The sequence below is a fragment of the Schistocerca gregaria genome, chromosome 3 (assembly GCF_023897955.1).
Source record: "Schistocerca gregaria isolate iqSchGreg1 chromosome 3, iqSchGreg1.2, whole genome shotgun sequence".
Lineage (NCBI taxonomy): Eukaryota > Metazoa > Arthropoda > Insecta > Orthoptera > Acrididae > Schistocerca > Schistocerca gregaria.
This window is the reverse complement of record NC_064922.1, coordinates 908,693,759-908,711,384: the sequence shown is the minus strand read 5'-3', so window position 1 is coordinate 908,711,384 and position 17,626 is coordinate 908,693,759. Positions and strand designations below refer to the sequence as shown.

Here is a 17,626-nt window from a genome sequence, read left to right as displayed (position 1 = left end):
GCATTACTTGCTTGTAAGAAGCTGGGGGATGTTTCTTTTAATATCATGCCCCATAAAACCTTAAATATGGTCTTAATATCTTCCACAGGTACCTTCTTTTACGGTCCGATGACGAGCTGCGCGCCAACTTAGAGCGACGAGGTGTCCATTTCATCCAGCATGTCCACTGAGGTCCGAGGGCTAATCAGGTTGCCACCGCATCTTTGCTTTCGAGGGTAACACATTACTCGAGAACATGAAGGTGATGGTCTGCTGCTGTGATGTCAAGCAATATATCCCTCCCCCAATGCAGTGCTTCATGAGTTGGAAGTTTGGCCAAATGTCTTCCCTCTGTGCTTCCAGCCTCATATGTCACGACGTGGTCATCCATTCCATCCCAATACTCCATGTGCCCCGCATCCCATCTGTGTTAACTGCAGAGAGCACCATCCCCCTTGCTCGCCGGACTGTAAGATTCTACAGAAGGAACAGAAAATAATGGAATACAAGACCCTGGACTGACTGACGTACATTAAGGCTAAACGGAAATTGGAACAGCTTCGTCCCGTGTGCATGATGTCATCTTATGCCGCCACTGTCACTCCTGTTACAGCTCCATCCGTTTCACCACATACAGTCAGCTCTCAGAGCTGAAGGATCACACCTGCCGCCTTGCTGGTGGGGGGGCACTTCCTCCCTGTTGCACCCGCACCATCTACCTCAGGAGCAGCACCCCTTCAACCATTGGGACACCAGTCCCCACTTCTAAGCTGGAGAATCATAAGTCTTCTTTGGCTTCTCTCGGTAGGAAGGGATCCCTTGGGTCACTCCCATCCAAGGTTCCTACCAGTGGCAAACCAGACAATCGCCAGGGGGCTGAAGAAGCCCCAGGTAGCTGGTCATAGGGCTTCGTGATCCTTTTCAGTCCCAGAGAATGAATCAAAGAAGCCCTCCCAGCAAGGGCAACCAAAGGAACAGCGTGAGAAATCGAAATTGAAGGCCCCTAAGACCAAGGAAATTGCGGTGACACCCACTCAACTGCTACCTACAAGTTCTGCGTCTGAGGATGCGATGGAGATTCTGGCATCTGCTGAATACCTAGATCTCGCTGGTCCCTCAGACATGATGGACGTCGCTCCCATCAGTACTCAGTCAGTGGCAGCAGGTGACCAAACGGCGTGATCTGACTCCTCGATCTCTTCACGCCTATCTCAGCCATGGACAATGTCATCCTCCTGTGGAACTGCAGTGGTTTTTTCCACCATCTTACTGAGCTCTGACAACTTCTCACCCTTCACCCTTTCCTCTCGATTGCTCTTCAGGAAATTTGGTTTCTGGTGATGCGAACCCCCGCCCTCCGTGGCTATCGGGGTTATTATAAGAACCGGGCAGCTCATGAGAGGGTATCTGGTGCTACCTGCTTCTATGTCCTTCACTCTTTTTACAGTGTGTCTGTCCCTCTACAAACACTTTTAGAGGCTGTCGCTGTTCGGGTGTGGATGCCTCAGGCTGTTATTGTCTGCAGTCTCTATCTTCCACCGATTGGTGATGTCCCGCAGCATGTCCTGTCTGCACTGATAGCCCAGTTGCCGCCACTTTTTCTGTTACTGGGTGACGTCGATGCCCATAACCCTCTGTGGGGTGGATCAGTGGCAACAGGCCAAGGCAGTATCATTTAGCAAGTATTGGCACGGCTTGATCTTTTTCTTTTATACACTGGTGCCTTCACCTTTCAGTTTGGTGCATGGCACTTACTCAACCATCGACCTTTCGATCTGCAGTCCTAGCCTATTACCATCTTTCCAATGGAGTGTGCATGACAACTTGTGTGGTAGTGACCACTTTCCAATCTCTGTCACTGCCACATTGTCACTCTTCTGGGCGCCCCTGCAGATGGGTTATGAATAAGGCTGACTAGAACTTGTTCACCGCCACTATTGAGCCTCTTTCCAATGACTCCGTTGATGCAGTGGTTCACTTGGTCACCACCGGCATTGTTACTGCTGCAGAATCTGCCATTCCCTGTTGTTCTGGGTCCCCTCGGCAGAGGACTGTGCCTTGGTGGTTGCATGAGATCGCTGAGGTGATTAAAGATTGCAGGCAGGCAGGACTCCAGTGTCACAAGCGCCATCCCTCATTGGCACACCTCATCGCCTTTAAATGGCTCCATGTGCAAGCCCGCCGCCTCATTCGCCAACACAAGCAGGAATGCTGGGAAAGGTATGTCTCCACCATTGGCCTCCGTACTTCTCCATCGCAGGTTTGGGCCAAGATTAGGCGACTCTATGGCTATTGGACCCTCCTCACCTGCGCTTCCACTGAATGGAGCAGTCTGTACTGACTCCGACACAATTGCAAACCGCACTTAGCGGAGCATTTTGCTTAGAGTTCTGCCTCTGCAAGTTGCTTACTGGCCTTCCGCTCCCTGAAAGAGCTTTTGGAATGTCGGAGCATTTCATTTCACATGCGCCACCCTGAATCGCACAATGCTCCATTCAGTGAGTGGGAATTTCAAAGTGCCCTAGCAGCTTGCCCTGATGTGGCTCCCGGGCCAGATCGCATCCACTGTGCTCAAACACCTCTCGGTGGACTGCCAGCAATGCCTCCTAGACCTTTTCAAATGTATCTGGGTTGGGGGTGAGTTCCCGTTGCAATGGCGGGAAAGCATCGTAATCCCCGTGTTGAAATGTGTCAAGAACCCACTGGAATTGCACAGTTACCGCCCCATTAACCTCACCAACATTCTTTGCAAGTTGGTCGAAGGCATGGTGAACCAGAGGTTGAGTTGGCTACTTCAGTCTCAGGGCCTTCTGGCTCCGTCTCAGGGTGGGTTCCATAAGGGCCGCTCTGCCGCCGATAATCTGGTGCGCCTGGAGTCTGTCATCCGTACGGCCTTTGCCTGCCTTCAGCATCTGGTTGCCGTCTTTTTTGACATGCAGAAGGCATACAATACGACATGACGACATCACATCCTCTCTATGCTTCTTGGTTGGGGTCTTCAGGGTCTGCTCCCGATTTTCATACAAAATTTTCTGTCACTTCGTTCCTTCCGCGTGCAAATTGCGGCCTCCCATAGTTCCTCCCGAGTTCAAGAGAATGGGATTACCGCAAGGATCTGTCTTAAGTTTCTGCCTCTTTTTAATTGCAATTAATGGACTCGCTGTGGCCGTGGGAACATCCGTCTCAGCTTCCTCGTATGCTGACGACTTCTGCCTATACTTTAGCTCCACTGTCATTGCAGCTGCTGAACGGCAGCTGCAGGGTGCTATCCGCAAGGCATAGTCTTGGAATGTAGTGCATGGCTTCCAGTTTTCGGCTGCCAAGACTTGGGTTATGCATATCTGCTGGTGACGCACTGTTCACCCTGAGCCACGGCTTTATCTTGAAGGTGAACCTGTTGCTGTGGTGGAGACGCATCGATTTTTGGGATTGGTGTTTGATACCCGGTTGACTTGACTCCCTCGTATTCGGCAGCTTAAACAGATGTGCTGCCGGCATCTTAACGCTCTTGGTTGCTTGAGTCACACCACCTGGGGTGCCGATTGGTCTACCTTCTTATGGCTGTACCAGGCGTTAATTCAGTCCCATTTAGATTATGGGAGCTTGGCTTAAGGTTCGGCATCACCTTCCACATTGCAGTTGCTTGACCCTCATCCTTCACAGTGGGATCCGACTCGCCACTGGAGCTTTCCGGACAAGCCCTGTCAGCAGCATACTTGTGGGAGGCAGGTGTCCCTCCATTGCGGTTGCGGCGCCAACGATTACTGGCCGCTTATGCTACACATGTTTTTAGCTTGCCTGGGCACCCCAATTATCATCTCCTCTTCCCTCAGTCGGTCGTCCATCTTCCGGAACGACGGCCCTGGTCAGGGTGTACATTCGCAGTTCGCACCAGAGCTCTTCTCTCTGGGCTTAAGGTTTTCCCTCTTCTACCTTTTTTCTGGGCCCTTCTGTGTATACTTCTGTGGTATGAGCTCCGCCCATGCCTTCAGCTTAATTTGGCACAGGGCCTGAAGGACTCAGTCCCTCCTGAGGCCCTGCGCCGCCACTTTCTTTCAATCCTTACCACGTTTCAAGGCTCTGACGACATTGTCTGTACTGACGGTTCGATGTTGCTGGTCGTGTCGGTTATGTTCTTACTCTCGGGGATCATTATGAACAACACTCACTGCCAGCTGGCTGCAGTGTTTTCACTGCCAAGTTGGTCGCCATCTCTCACATCCTAGAGTATATCCATTCCTGCTCAGGTGAGTCCTTCGTTATCTGTAGTGACTCCCTGAGCAGTTTTCGAGCTATCTACCAGTGTTTCCCTTGCTCTCGTCTGGTGATGGCTATCTAGGAGTCCCTCCATACTGTTGTCCGTTGTGGCTGATATGTAGTCTTTGTTGACCCCGGGTCTTGTCGGTATCACAGGAAGTGAATGTGTTGACACACTGGCCAAACAGGCTGTCGGTGCACCAGCCTTGGAGATTGGCCTTTCAGAGAGTGACCTCAGGTCAGTTTTGCGGAAGAAGATACTTCACACCTGGGGTGAAGAATGGCGCACCCTTCCTTCACCCAACAAACTTCGAACCATCAAGGAGGCTACTGCTGCCTGGCATGTTGTCTTCTTCTGGCTGCGCATTGGCCACACCTGGATAACGCACAGCTATTTATTGCACCACGAGGACTCACCTTTATGTCTCTGCGGGTCAGCTTAGACGGTGGTCCACATCTTGTTGGACTGCCCGCTTTTAACTCCACTCAGGCAGATGTTTACGCTGCCTGATATGCTTCCTGCACTTTTATCAGATGACGTTGTGATGGCAGATTTAGTTTTGAGTTTTATTCATTCAAGGGGTTTTTATCACATGATCTAAGTGTTTATCCTTTTTTGTGTTGAATCTGGCCTTTGGCCTATGATTTTAGACTGAGGTTTTTAGTGTGTTTCTTGGTGGTTGTCTTTTCCTTTTTTGTTTCTATGGTCAGCCAACCACTGTCACACTCGGTGTGATTTTAATTTCTTTTTTCTGGTCCCTGTCTGTGTCTTTCTTGTCCTGTGTCATCTCTTGTCATCTCCATTGTTTGTTCTTATCTTTGTTAAGTGTTTAAAGTTCGTGGAAAAAGCGACCACTGGTCCTAGTAGTCTGGTCCCTCCAATCCCACAAACCAACCAACCAACCTGAGTAGTCCCTGCATTGAGATATGAATGGGGGAATATTTTACTTCCGAAATATTTTACCCAAGAGGACGCCATCATCATTTAACCATACAGTAAAGCTGCATGCCCTCAGGAAAAATTACAGCCGTAGTTTCCCCTTGCTTTCGGCTGTTTGCTTTATGTTACTAGGCCAGTTCAGCCAATCATTCAGACTCTTGCTCCTGCAGCTACTGAAAAGTCTACTGCCTCTCTTCAGGAACTACATCTTTGTCTGACCTTTCGACAGATATCTCTCCATTATGGTTGCACCCATGGTATGGCTATCTGTATCGTTGAGGTACGCAATTCTCCCCACCAGTGGCAAGGTCTGTGGTTTGTCATGGTTTGGATGTGGTAATACTTAGTATTGTATATGGTCCACTGTAACAAGGAAAAAAAATAGTGTTTTTCTTTCTTTATGTTAGAACTGTGGTGTTCTTCTTTCTCTGATATCAAGTGGTGTATTAAATGCCTGCTTCTTGCATACTCATGATATTTACCTAATCGTCTTTTAATTGTCTGCTACTACATGGAACTTTGTGAGAGAGCAGTTGTATACAATTACTAAATAAATTACTAAATATGGACCTATTGTATCAGCATTCTCTGAAAGGAACCTGACTGGTATACCGAGGATATCTACTATTATGTTTATCATCTTGGCAATTGTTCTTGATTGGAATTCATGAATATAAGGATAAAGGCTCCACAACTGTGGTACTTGACCGTGTGGAGTATGTGGCAGGACTACGTCAACTCTCCGACACCTCAACCTACAAAGCTGTTACCCAGGATCCCATTCCCTCCATCCAGACTGAGCTGCAGAAAATCCTAAAAATCCAAGGTTCCTCACAAGGCCTCACAACAGCTTCCATAGACTTACTCACTCCACCTGAGCCACGTACCCCTACCTTCTACCTATTACCCAAAATCCACAAAGAGAATCATCCTGGCTGTCCCATTGTAGCAGGCTTCAAAGCCCCAACAGAACGTATCTCAGCTCTGGTAGACCAACACCTCCAACCGATCACCTGCAGACTGCCATCCTACATCAAGGACACAAACCACTTCCTAGAACGCCTCAAATCCATTCCCACTCCTCTCCCACCTGAAACCTTTCTTGTCACCATACATGCTACATCCCTTTACACAAACATCCCACACACCCATGTTCTCTCTGCCCTTGAGCACTACCTCTCCCAACGCCCACCTGAAGATCTTCCAAAAACCTCGTTCCTTATCACACTTACCAACTTCATCCTCACCCATAATTACTTCTCTTTTGAAGGCCAGACCTACAAACAAATCAGGGGAACTGCCATGGGAACCAGGATGGCTCCGTCCTATGCCAACCTCTTCATGGGCCGCATGGAGGAGGCTTTCCTGAAGACCCAACAGCTGCTTCCCCTGGCCTGGTATAGGTTTGTAGATGACATCTTTGTGGTCTGGACTCATGTTGAAGAAACACTCCTTAATTTCCTCCATAACCTCAACTCCTTTTCGAATCTGAATTTCACCTGGTCCTTCTCCAAAACCCAAGCCACCTTCCTGGATGTTGACCTTCATCTTTTTGAAGCTCACATCCACACCTCTGTCCATATCAAACCCACAAACAAACAACAGTGCCTTCACTTTGATAGCTGCCATCCATTCCACATCAAACGCTCCCTTCCCTACGGCCTAGGTATTCGTGGCAAACGTATCTGCTCCAGTGACGAATCCCTCAACAATTACACCAATAACCTGACCAGTGCTTTCCTCTCCCGCAACTATCCTACAGACCTTGTCCACAAACAGATCTCCCGAGCAATACATTCCTCCCCATCCAACAACAATGTTCCTACCCTCAGACCACACAGAAGCATCCCCCTTGTCACCCAATATTATCCTGGCCTCGAATACATCAATAAATTACTCGCCAGGGATATGACTTTCTCAAGTCAACCCCTGAAATGAGATCATCCCTTTACAAAATTCTCCTCACACCACCCAGAGTTGCCTTTCGTCGCCCCCCTAACCTCCATAACATCCTTGTTAAACCCTACAATATTCCCAGACTACCTTCTCTACCCAGCGGTTCCTAGCCCTGTAACCAACCCCACTGCAAAACCTGCCCCATGCATCCCCCCACAACCACTTACTCCAGCCCCGCTACTGGTAAAACATACACAATTCAAGGCAGGGCCATGTGTGAAACCACACATGTCATTTATCAGCTGACATGCCTGCACTGCACAGCCTTTTACATTGGTATGACAACAACTAAACTGGCTGAGCGCATGAACGGACACAGACGAACTGTCCGCCTAGGAGATGTCCAATACCCAGTAGCGGAGCATACCCTCCAGCATAATTCTAGGGACCTAGGAACCTGCTACACCGTATGTGCCATTTGGCTTCTCCCACCCAACACCAGTCCCTCTGAACTGCGGAGATGGGAACTTGCACTCCAACACATCCTTTCATCCCGCCATCCCCGTGGACTGAACCTACGTTAACCAACCTCACTCCCATTTATTCTTCAGTCTTCTCCTCTTTCCCTTTCCTCTTTAGCCATTCATACATGTTTTCATCCTACATCTTTATACTATATACCTCTTTACTTCTGTATGTATCTTCTTTGGTTTGAAGCTGGCACAGTACCTACAGTAGAATATCTTTGGCTTCCCTCTGACAACCATGGCTCCATCCTTGCTACCCTCCCTGTTTTCCTTTCCCTGTTGCTTCATAACCTGGGTTGTAAGTAACTAAATCCACTTTCCTTTCTTCCCTTTCTTTCCCCTCTCTCCTCCCTGATGAAGGAACATTTATTCCGAAAGCTAGGAACTTAAATTTTCGGTTGTTTTTTGTGTATCTATCGGCTGTACTGAGCTGAGGTAGGTACTGGCCAGCCCCTCTATCTCTTTGTTAGTATTTGTTTCACATCTTTATATAAGATTCTCCATTAATTATTTTGAATATTTACTTCGTCTTTTTTGGTGAAGGAGTTTTGGAAAACTGTGTTTAATAACTCTGCTTTAGTGGGACTGTCATCAGTGACTTTGCTGTTGTTATTGCACAGCGAAGATTGTTTCTTGCCACTCGTGTGCTTTATGTATGACCAGATCTTTTTGGGTTTTCTGCCAGATTCCGAGGCAGAGTTTCATTGGGGAAGTTACTGAAAGTGTCTTGCATTTAAGTATGTGCTAAATTTCGAACTTCTGCAATGCTTTGCCAATCTTGGGAATTTTGCATTCTTTCAAATTTGGCATGCTTTTTTCGATGCTTCTGCAACAGCGATCTGACCCATTTTGTGTACCATGGGGGGTCAGTACCACCACTTATTAATTTATGTGGTATATATCTCTAAATTGCAGTCGATACTATCTCTTTGAAATCATTCCACATGACCAGATCAGGAGGAGTGAAGACTACCTCTTAAAATGGTGATAAGAGCATTTTTACTAGCTTTTTAAAATAGATGTACTTTGCATTTCTATTTGATGGTTGTGGGTGTTATGTTATTCAGCCTAGCAGCACTAATCCCTGTATTTGTCATGATACTCTCTATTTGTCCAGGATTACTTGTTGCTAAAAGGTCAAGTATGCTTTCACAACCATTTACACTTTGAGTGGGCTCATGAACTAATTGTTCAAAATAATTTTATGAGAAAGAATTCAGCACAATATCGGATGACATCTTATGCCTGCCGCTAGCTTTAAACATATCATTTTTCCAGCATATAGAGGGTAGATTGAAGTCTCCACCGACTATATTTGTATGGATGAGGTACTTATTTTTCACGTTGAAGAAGCATGCAGTATATTTGATTCTAAGCCACAGACAGTTGTTTTGAGTAGGCATTTGGGATCTTCTCTGAGTGGAATTCTGTCTATCATTAGCTGAAATTCTTATATATTGTATATACAGAAACTGAATGTGTTCCAGAACAACCAACATACATACCGTTTTGGACTTAATTCACAGAATTTAAATAGCTCTTTTTGGTGCTTCTTGAACTTCTGTCTTTCAATTCTAATAGAAACTTAATCTTTGAGCTCACAATACATCCTGCTACACTCACCATCTTCATAAAATTGTAGAACTTTTGATTATTTGGTCCAAAATGTGTTTCTTTGCTTTCTTTCAGATAGTGAAAGTATCCCCCTTTGTTTTTTAAACTTTTTGGCAATCTTCACATGGCTTTTACTTGGTTGCATCACTTCATCAAACTCAAAACCACTGGTGTTGTCAGTTTTGTTACTGACAAGAGCCTGTGCTTCAACTATCTTCTGCTTTGCATAACAATGCCTGCTTCAGCTACTTTCATACCTTCACCATAATGTAATTGTGGTGGTGGTGATTATGATTTGAATTTAGCATTTGCTTCTCTTCTGCATGCTGTACCAAGCTTCTGGCCATGCTTCACACGATTCTCTGTCAAATCTTAGAGCTTCTTGACATTGAGGTCAAGGCCTTTTTTTTTTTTTTTTATTTTGGCGTTCCTTCAAAAAAAAAGTTGCAGCAACCAGTTGAACATGGATCTGTGGCAGGCATAATTCCACATCTTGGAACTGAAGGGAAAGTTCCATGTAGGCATTCCCAGTAATTAAGCTTGCTAATTAATGGGACTAAATAGCATAAATTATCAGTATAAGTTTTAAGTCGAACGCGTGTAAACATAATTCAATGGTTGTTCTTTATTTATGAAGTCAAATGCCATGAATAGGCAGGTGTATAAAATAAAGTTCACAGCTTTGGAATAATATCCAGTTTATATGGCCTTCATAGCAAATGGATTATCTTAGATGCATTTACATCAGATACCAGTTTACTGTGACAAAGTTGCTTACATTTGAAACTAAATAATATCCCTTAAATGAAAGATACCAACAAGCAAAAACAAGTTCCTAAAAGATAAGAATCTGCTCAGTCTAATGAAATTAGTTAGGAAAAAAATGGTTTGCCTCTGTTTTGATATATTTAACCCCATACTTGGGTGAAATTTGACAATTAACTTGTACATCCAGTTTACATCCAACTATCTAAATAACTAAACAAGCTTGAAGGTTAATGTTTATCATGTGGCCCTAGTGGCCCCATATTGACTTCCTTGGGGAAAAAAATATAATGACACAGAAATATTTTAGGCAAGCTGGAGATCAGTGATTGAAACTGGGGTAAGTCTGAGTGTGTTAAGTTTTTTATTTTTTAAGCAGTAATTGTGGATAATTTGCTGTCTCATTGACATTATTCATGTCATATTTGAACTTAGAATCAAAAATTGAGTAGAAATACCAGTTTGCAGATTTCTCACTGCAACAGTTAACTTATAAAATGTTGTCAAACGTGATGATTTATTCCCGATGATATACACATCTGCTGAGTGACAGCCAGCCTGATGGCTCTGTTGTCAAAAGTGCCTTGCAACTATGGTAAAAGTTTTTAACAAAACTGGAGATGGTCACATGGGGACCATTTCTAAAATTGTCTGATTGGACATTAAATGACCCTATAACAAATACAAACTGTTTGCTGAGTTGGCAGATCAGGGGATGAAATGGTACTTAAATACTGATTGCCATGAGCATTCCAAATGCAGTACATATTTATAACGAATTCAAGAATAGAATCCATTAATTAATTTTTAAAAAAAAGTTAAACATCTAACTGGCATTGTTTTCAGTGATTTTGTTAATTTTACCCTTATACAGAAGAAAATATTCCACTATCTATAAGAGAGAGAGATTCTGGAAGTGTTATGAAGTGTTTAATCATCAGTCAGGAATGCATTATGTCATGAGCAAAACTCAGCACTGGCAGGCCTCTGTTGACTTGATACGGAAGTCCATACACTGTTTTCCATGCATGTGCCAATAAGTAATTAATAGTGTTCTGACACTATGGCCTCACAAGGAATAAAGGTGCTGGAAGGTAAAGTTAGTGGATCCGCGAGACCAGTAGTCACTAAATCTTGAACACAACTATTTGTCCACAATTCTTGCAAGAATAATGTGAAATATAAATTACCAACTAACAGATAACATGCAGTATATTACAAATATATATATTTTAAAAAAATATTTTTACCCTAATGGATATTCATTTCATCCTATATGTGGTACGCAAGGTGTTGAAGAGTTTTGTATTATATGTTGACACACATACATACTCAATGTTTACTTTGATATTACTGTTTTGTTGCAGAAGGGAGAGAGTGCGAGATAAGACTAGTCAACATATTGGTAAGTGATAAACATGAATATATTATTCTTTTCTATTATTTTATAGTGGCTTGCTCTGTGGGACTGGAAATGTCTTGCAAAAGTGTCTTGTGGCAGGCCAGTGCCTCTGAAAAGTCTGGCGTTCCTCCACTAGTTGTATGGGACATCACATTTCTCATGCAAACATTAGCAACATTTATTAGGCCAAAGAAAAAATTTGACATCACAAAACAATTAATAATTCAGTATCACTTTGATAAATATCTATTTTTGCTTACATTTCCTTTCCTTTCTCATTTAAAGTAAGTTTTCTGCAAAAGTCACATAACTTTGGATGACATAGACATCCTTGACCTCTGGCAAAGATAAGTGTATGTTGAAAATACAAAGTTGCTTTGTGTGGTAAATGCAGACTTGCTCTGTTGTTTAGAGTTGGCATCAAACTGTAGGTCCCCCTGTAACTATCTAGATAAGTTATTTCATAGGTCCGAGAATGGCAAAGGCGTACCACCTCTAGTAAGATTGTGACTAGTGAAGCATTGTGGCATTCAAACCAACTTTCAGGTTGAGGAAAGTTGCACTGTACAACATATTTTGAAGATTTTGCCCTTACGTACATTTCTATGTTTCTACACAAACAATGAAAGGAAAACATATTTAGATGCAATTTTTTTTTCCACATCCAGTATTTACCTTTAAAATCTGTACATTTCTGCATACATTCAACTGATTCTGGAATCATTTTTTCCCACGCTGTTGTTGGTCCATCAAAAATGTGATTTAGGAAGGATTCAGAAGCTTCTCAGACAATGGAAAATCCAGGATGGAATAATGATAACATTACAAAAAGGATAGTTCCTACTCACAATATAGTGGAGGTACTGAATCACAGATATGAACAATGAAGAAAGACTGTTAACAGAATCTTTCAGCCAAACAGGCCTTCATCAGAATTGCACACACACACACACACACACACACACACACACACACACACACACACACACACACACAATCAGTCTGACCACCAAGCCCTGCTAACACATCAATTAATGCTCACACTTTGTCATTTTATTTACAGAAACAAATAGTAGTCATTAGGCAATAAATAAATGAAGTGAATATTAGCAACAAGGCATCAATTCGGTGATTTCTTATCGTATCAGGTAATCAGTTGCTCAAGATGAATTCTGGTGCCTTGTGAAATCGCTTCCCAGGCCATAACTCCAGGTGTCGGTTGTGTGTGTAGTACGCAGACAGGTTGGTTACAGGCCGTTGACTGGCCTCCTATCCAGAAAGAAAGGAAAATCATGGAATACAATAATCTGGACCGACTGACCTACACAGAGGCCAAGAGGAAATTTGAAAAGCTAAACTGTGTGCATGTAACATCGTCTTATGCCGCAGCTACAACAACGGTTACAGCTTCATCAGTTCCGCCATTCATGGTTGGCCCTCAGCTGCAAAAGTACACCTGCCCCCTTGATAGTTGTATGCTCTCCTGCCCCTGCTGCTCCCCTCAACCAACGGGGACATCACGTTCTCAGCCAGTGAAACATCAGTCTTCTTTGGCTCCTGTCACTAGGGAGGGGTCCCTTGGGTCACTTCCTTTCAACATTCCTACCATGTGAAAGAGGATATTTGCCAGTGGCTGAAGAGCGCACAGGAAGCTGGTTGTAGGGCTTAAAGATTCTTCTCAGTCCCTGAGATTGAATAAGTGAAGCCGTCCCAGCCAGAAAAACCCAAGAAAAACCCAAGGAGCAGTGAGACACACCCAAACAGAAAAAGACACTCCCCCCCCCAGAAAAAGAAATTCCGGTAGCCCCCCACACAGCCCTTACTGCCTTCCCAGTCTCCAAACAGTGTCATCCTCCAATGAAATTGCAGTTGTTTTTTCCACCAACTATGTGAGCTACGAAAACTGTTAAGCTTTACACCTGCTTTTAGCATTGCCCTCCAAGAAACCTGTTTCCCGGCAGTGTGGACCCCTGCCCTTTTCAGCGTATGGGGATATTACACAAACCGTAGGGTCAGGTGGACTATGCATATATGTCCTGAACTCAGTATGCAGCAATCCTCTGCCTCTTCAAACTCCTCTCAAAGCTGTGGCAGTCAGGAGAGGACAACGCAGGAAATAACCATCTGCAGTGTATATCGTCTTGCAGATGAAATTGCCCTGTACATATTGGCTGCACTGATCAATCAACTCCCGAAACCTTTCCTACATTTGGGAGATTTTAACACCTATAACCCCTTGTGTGGTGGCACTAGTAATGACCAAGGTAGAGATGTTGAGAATTTACTGTTTCAACTCGACCTGTGCCTCTTAAATACTGGTGGCCCCACATATTTCAGTGTGGCTCATAGCACTTACTCAGCCATTAATTTATCATTTTGCAGCTCAGGACTTCTCTCATCTGTCACTGGAGAGCCTACGACAAGTTGTGTGGTAGTGACCACTTCCCCATCTTCCTGTCTCTCTACCATCGTCATTCCCCCAGATGCCTACCCAAAATAGGCTTTAAACAAGGCAGGCTGGGAAGCTTTCTCCTCTGCCATCAATCTTGAATATCTCCCACATGTTAACATTGATGTAATGGTACATAGAGAAACCTCGTTGGTCGTTTCTGCTGTGGAAAATGTGATCCCTCATTCCTCAGCGTGCTCCCAGTGAAAGACCGTGCTTTGGTGGTTGCTGGAAATCGTGGAGGCCATTAAAGGATGTAGGTGGACTCTACAGCAACAAGCGGCACCCATCACTGGAGCACCTAATAGCTTTTAAATGTCTCCATGCCTTTGTTTGCCAGCTCATAAAAAGATGGAAACAGAGGTGTTGGGAGAGGCATGTCTCAGTCATTGGGTCACATATGTAGCCTTCGCAAGGCTGGGCAAAGATCAGACGTGTCTTTGGATACCATCTAATGGTTTCTTGGACGACAAGAGACAGTGCAGTGTTGGTTTGCACGACTCACACTTCTCTTCCAGTTGACGTTTACAAATTGTGCGTGCAGTCTATCCTCTTCTTAGGGTTATCAGCTATGTCGCTCTCACCGTTTAATTCTTCTCCGAAGACTGTGTCAGGTTAAGGGGAATATTATTTACCAGTCTATATTCTTGAAATAAATTATGTACTTTTTGGCTCTTGTCAGATAAACAACCATATATTTTTGACTCTAGTCCCAAAGAAACAGTTGTTATGTACAAACCCCGGCAAGCCAACTGGTCCAAGATAAAAGTCAGTATCTACTATACATTCATACAGTTACATACGTTCTGCCTCATGCAGAGCCAAGACATAAAATATAACACACGCTTCATCTGTCTCTGTAACAATCCTCATGCCACCGAGCACCATGGAACATTATCCATATTCTCTTTGACTTTTTGATATAACTTCTAGGGTGCTGCTTGTAACTACTTGTCGGGGCCACTCATCTGACACAGCTCCTGGCTCCTCGTGAGAGCTGTCCTTCCTGCTCATACAGACATGTGTGGCGCAGTAGAAAGGCTCTCTCACCCTTGTCATTAAAATATCGGGTGTTTAAGATGGTGGAGAGCCAAGTGTTTGTAGAATTTACGCTGAAATTCTCGAAGCACTACAACCAGACCCCAACAGGTGTCTGTGACATATCCATCAGTGGAGCTTTGTCAGCCAATGCAAATGCAGTTGTGAAACACTTTGCTGAGAACTGTGCTCAGACCTCTGCATTGGAGAACTACCCCACCCCTCTCTCTGCATTTTGTACCCTCAAATGACAAATGGAAGGGAAACTTCTCTCTCATTCACTAGAAGCCACAGTGAATGATATAATGCTCCATTTACTGAGTGGGAGTGCCTTCATGCCCTTGCACATTCCTTCAACACAGCTCCTGGACCAGATCGCATCCACACTTACGTGATTAAATGTCTCTCAATGGACCACTACAATATCTCCTTGTCACCTTCAGCCCCATCTGAAACAATGGCATATTCCCATCACAATGGCAGGAAAGCAACATTGTTCCAGTGCTCAAACCTGGTAGAAAACGGCTTGAAGTGGATAGCTATCGCCCCTTCAGTGTGACCTATGTTCTCTGTAGGCTGCAGCAGTTGTGTTGGCTCCTGGAGTTGCGGGGTCTACTGGCTCCATCCTTCTGCCAGGGTTGCTCCACCACTGACCACTTAGTGTCCCTAGACTTTGCCATTCGAACAACCTTTCCCAGATGCCAACACCTGGCTGCTGTCTTTTTTGATTTAAGAAAAACCTTCGACATGGCCTGGCAACACCATATCCTTACCAAATTACATGAGTAGGTTCTCTGGGACCGAATCCCAATTTTCGTCCAATTCCTATTGCTCCTTACTTCCTGTGTCCAAGGTAGTGCCTCTCGTGGTTCCTTCCATATCCAGGAGCATGGGATCCCGTAGGCTCAGTATTGAATGTCTGTTTATTTTCAGTGGCCATTAACATTCTAGCAGCAGCTGTGGGGCTGTTCATCTCACCTTCTGTGTATGCAGATGACTTTTGCATTTTCTATTGTTCCTCCAGTAGTAGTGTTACTGAGCGGCGCCTGCAAGAAGCCATTCAAAAGGCACAGTCATGGGCTCTAACCTACGGCTCCCAGTTTTCAGCTGCAAAGTTGTGCGTCATGCACTACTGTTGGTGTTGTATCGTTCATCCTAAACCAGAACTTTACCTTGATGATGATCCACTCACTGTAGTGGAGACATATTCATTCTTAGGACTGGTTTTTGATGCCCGATTGACTTGGTTTCCTCATCTTCATCAGCTTAAATGGAAGTGCTGGCAGCACCTTAATGCCCTCTGCTGCCTGAGCAACACCAATTGGGGTGCATATTACTCTACACTGCTGCATCTCTACAAAGCCCTTGTTCAGTCCTGCCTTTGACTATGTTAGTCTGGTCTATGGCCCGGCAGCACCCTTAGTATTGCGGTTGCTGGATCCAGTGCACCACTGTGGGGTTCGACTAGCAACGGGAGCTTTTGGGATGAGTCCAATAATCAGTCCCTCTGTTGCAGATCAGGTGCTGACAACTGCTCACCAATTATGCTGCACACATTTGTAGCTCTCCTGAGCATTCAAATTACTGTCTTCTTTTCCCAACCACAGCAGTTCCTGTCCCACATCAGTGGCCCAGGTCAGGGATTATGATCACTGTTCGCATCTGATCCCTTCTGTCTGAACTAGTCCTTTCCTTTACCATCTCTCCTCTGAGTCCATTCACATACACATCTGTGGTTTAGGCCACAGCTTCAGCTTGACCTTTTGCATGGCCCTAATGACTCGGTTCCTCCTGAGGATCTCAGTTGTCACTTTATCTACATTCTTGAAACATTCCATGCCTGTGAAGTAGTGTATGTGGATGTCTGACTCAATCGCTGATGATCACATTGGCATTGCTTTTGCTCACACAGGATGTATTGTTCCTTGAAAGATGGCTAGTGTTTTCACTGCAGAGCTGGTGGTCATATCCGTGCCCTTGAGTGTATCTGTTCCTACTTCGGTCAGTCCTTCCTTGTCTGTAGTGACTTCTTGATTAGCATACAAGCTATTGACCAGTGCTACCCTTGTCATCCTGTAGTAGCAACCATCCAGGAGTCTGTCTATGCCCTGGAATGGTTTGGCCATTCAGTGGTGTTTGTTTGGACCCCCGGGACACATCAGAACATCAGGAAATGAACTTTCTGACAGGATGGCCAAACAGGCTACTTGGAAACTGCTTCTGGAGATTGGCATTTCTGAAACCAACCTGCACTTGGTATTATGCCACTAGGTTTTTGGGGTACAGAACGGCATAATCTAGGTACACCTAATAAACTGTGTACCATAAAGGAGACGACGAATGTGTGGAAGTCCTCCATGCAGGCCTCTCGCAGGGCTCTGTGATCTTCTGCCAGCCTTGCGTTGGCCACACTTGGCTAACCCAGGCTATCTCCTCCCCTGTGATGACCCACGCCAGTGTCAGAATGGCAGCCGGTTGACAGTGACCCACATTCTGTTGCACTGTCTGGCTTTAGCTACCCTGTGACAGAATTTTCAGTCATCATCAGCTTTAGATGACAACGCCTCATCGGCTGATATAGTTTTACATCTTATACATGAGGGGGGAGGGTTTATTGTTCCATCTAAATTTTAGTGCATATCCTTTGTCCATCTTGTGTTCTCTACCCTATTGCTTTTAGGCTGGAGGTTTTTGTGTGTTGCAGACTGGCTGGCTTATCCTTTTTTTTATTTTTGTGATCAGCTAGCCACGATAATCTG

At 44.7% G+C, this 17,626-nt stretch overlaps 1 long non-coding RNA gene across 1 annotated transcript in view; it reads left to right on the top strand.

Moving 5' to 3' along the window:
- The window catches only part of LOC126355244 (uncharacterized), a 236,587-nt gene that overhangs the window by 80,619 nt on the left and 138,342 nt on the right, over nucleotides 1–17,626 (top strand). The window contains exon 2 of the long non-coding RNA XR_007565494.1: nucleotides 11,346–11,383. This is a non-coding gene — a long non-coding RNA (uncharacterized LOC126355244). The remainder of the gene's footprint in view (nucleotides 1–11,345; nucleotides 11,384–17,626) is intronic.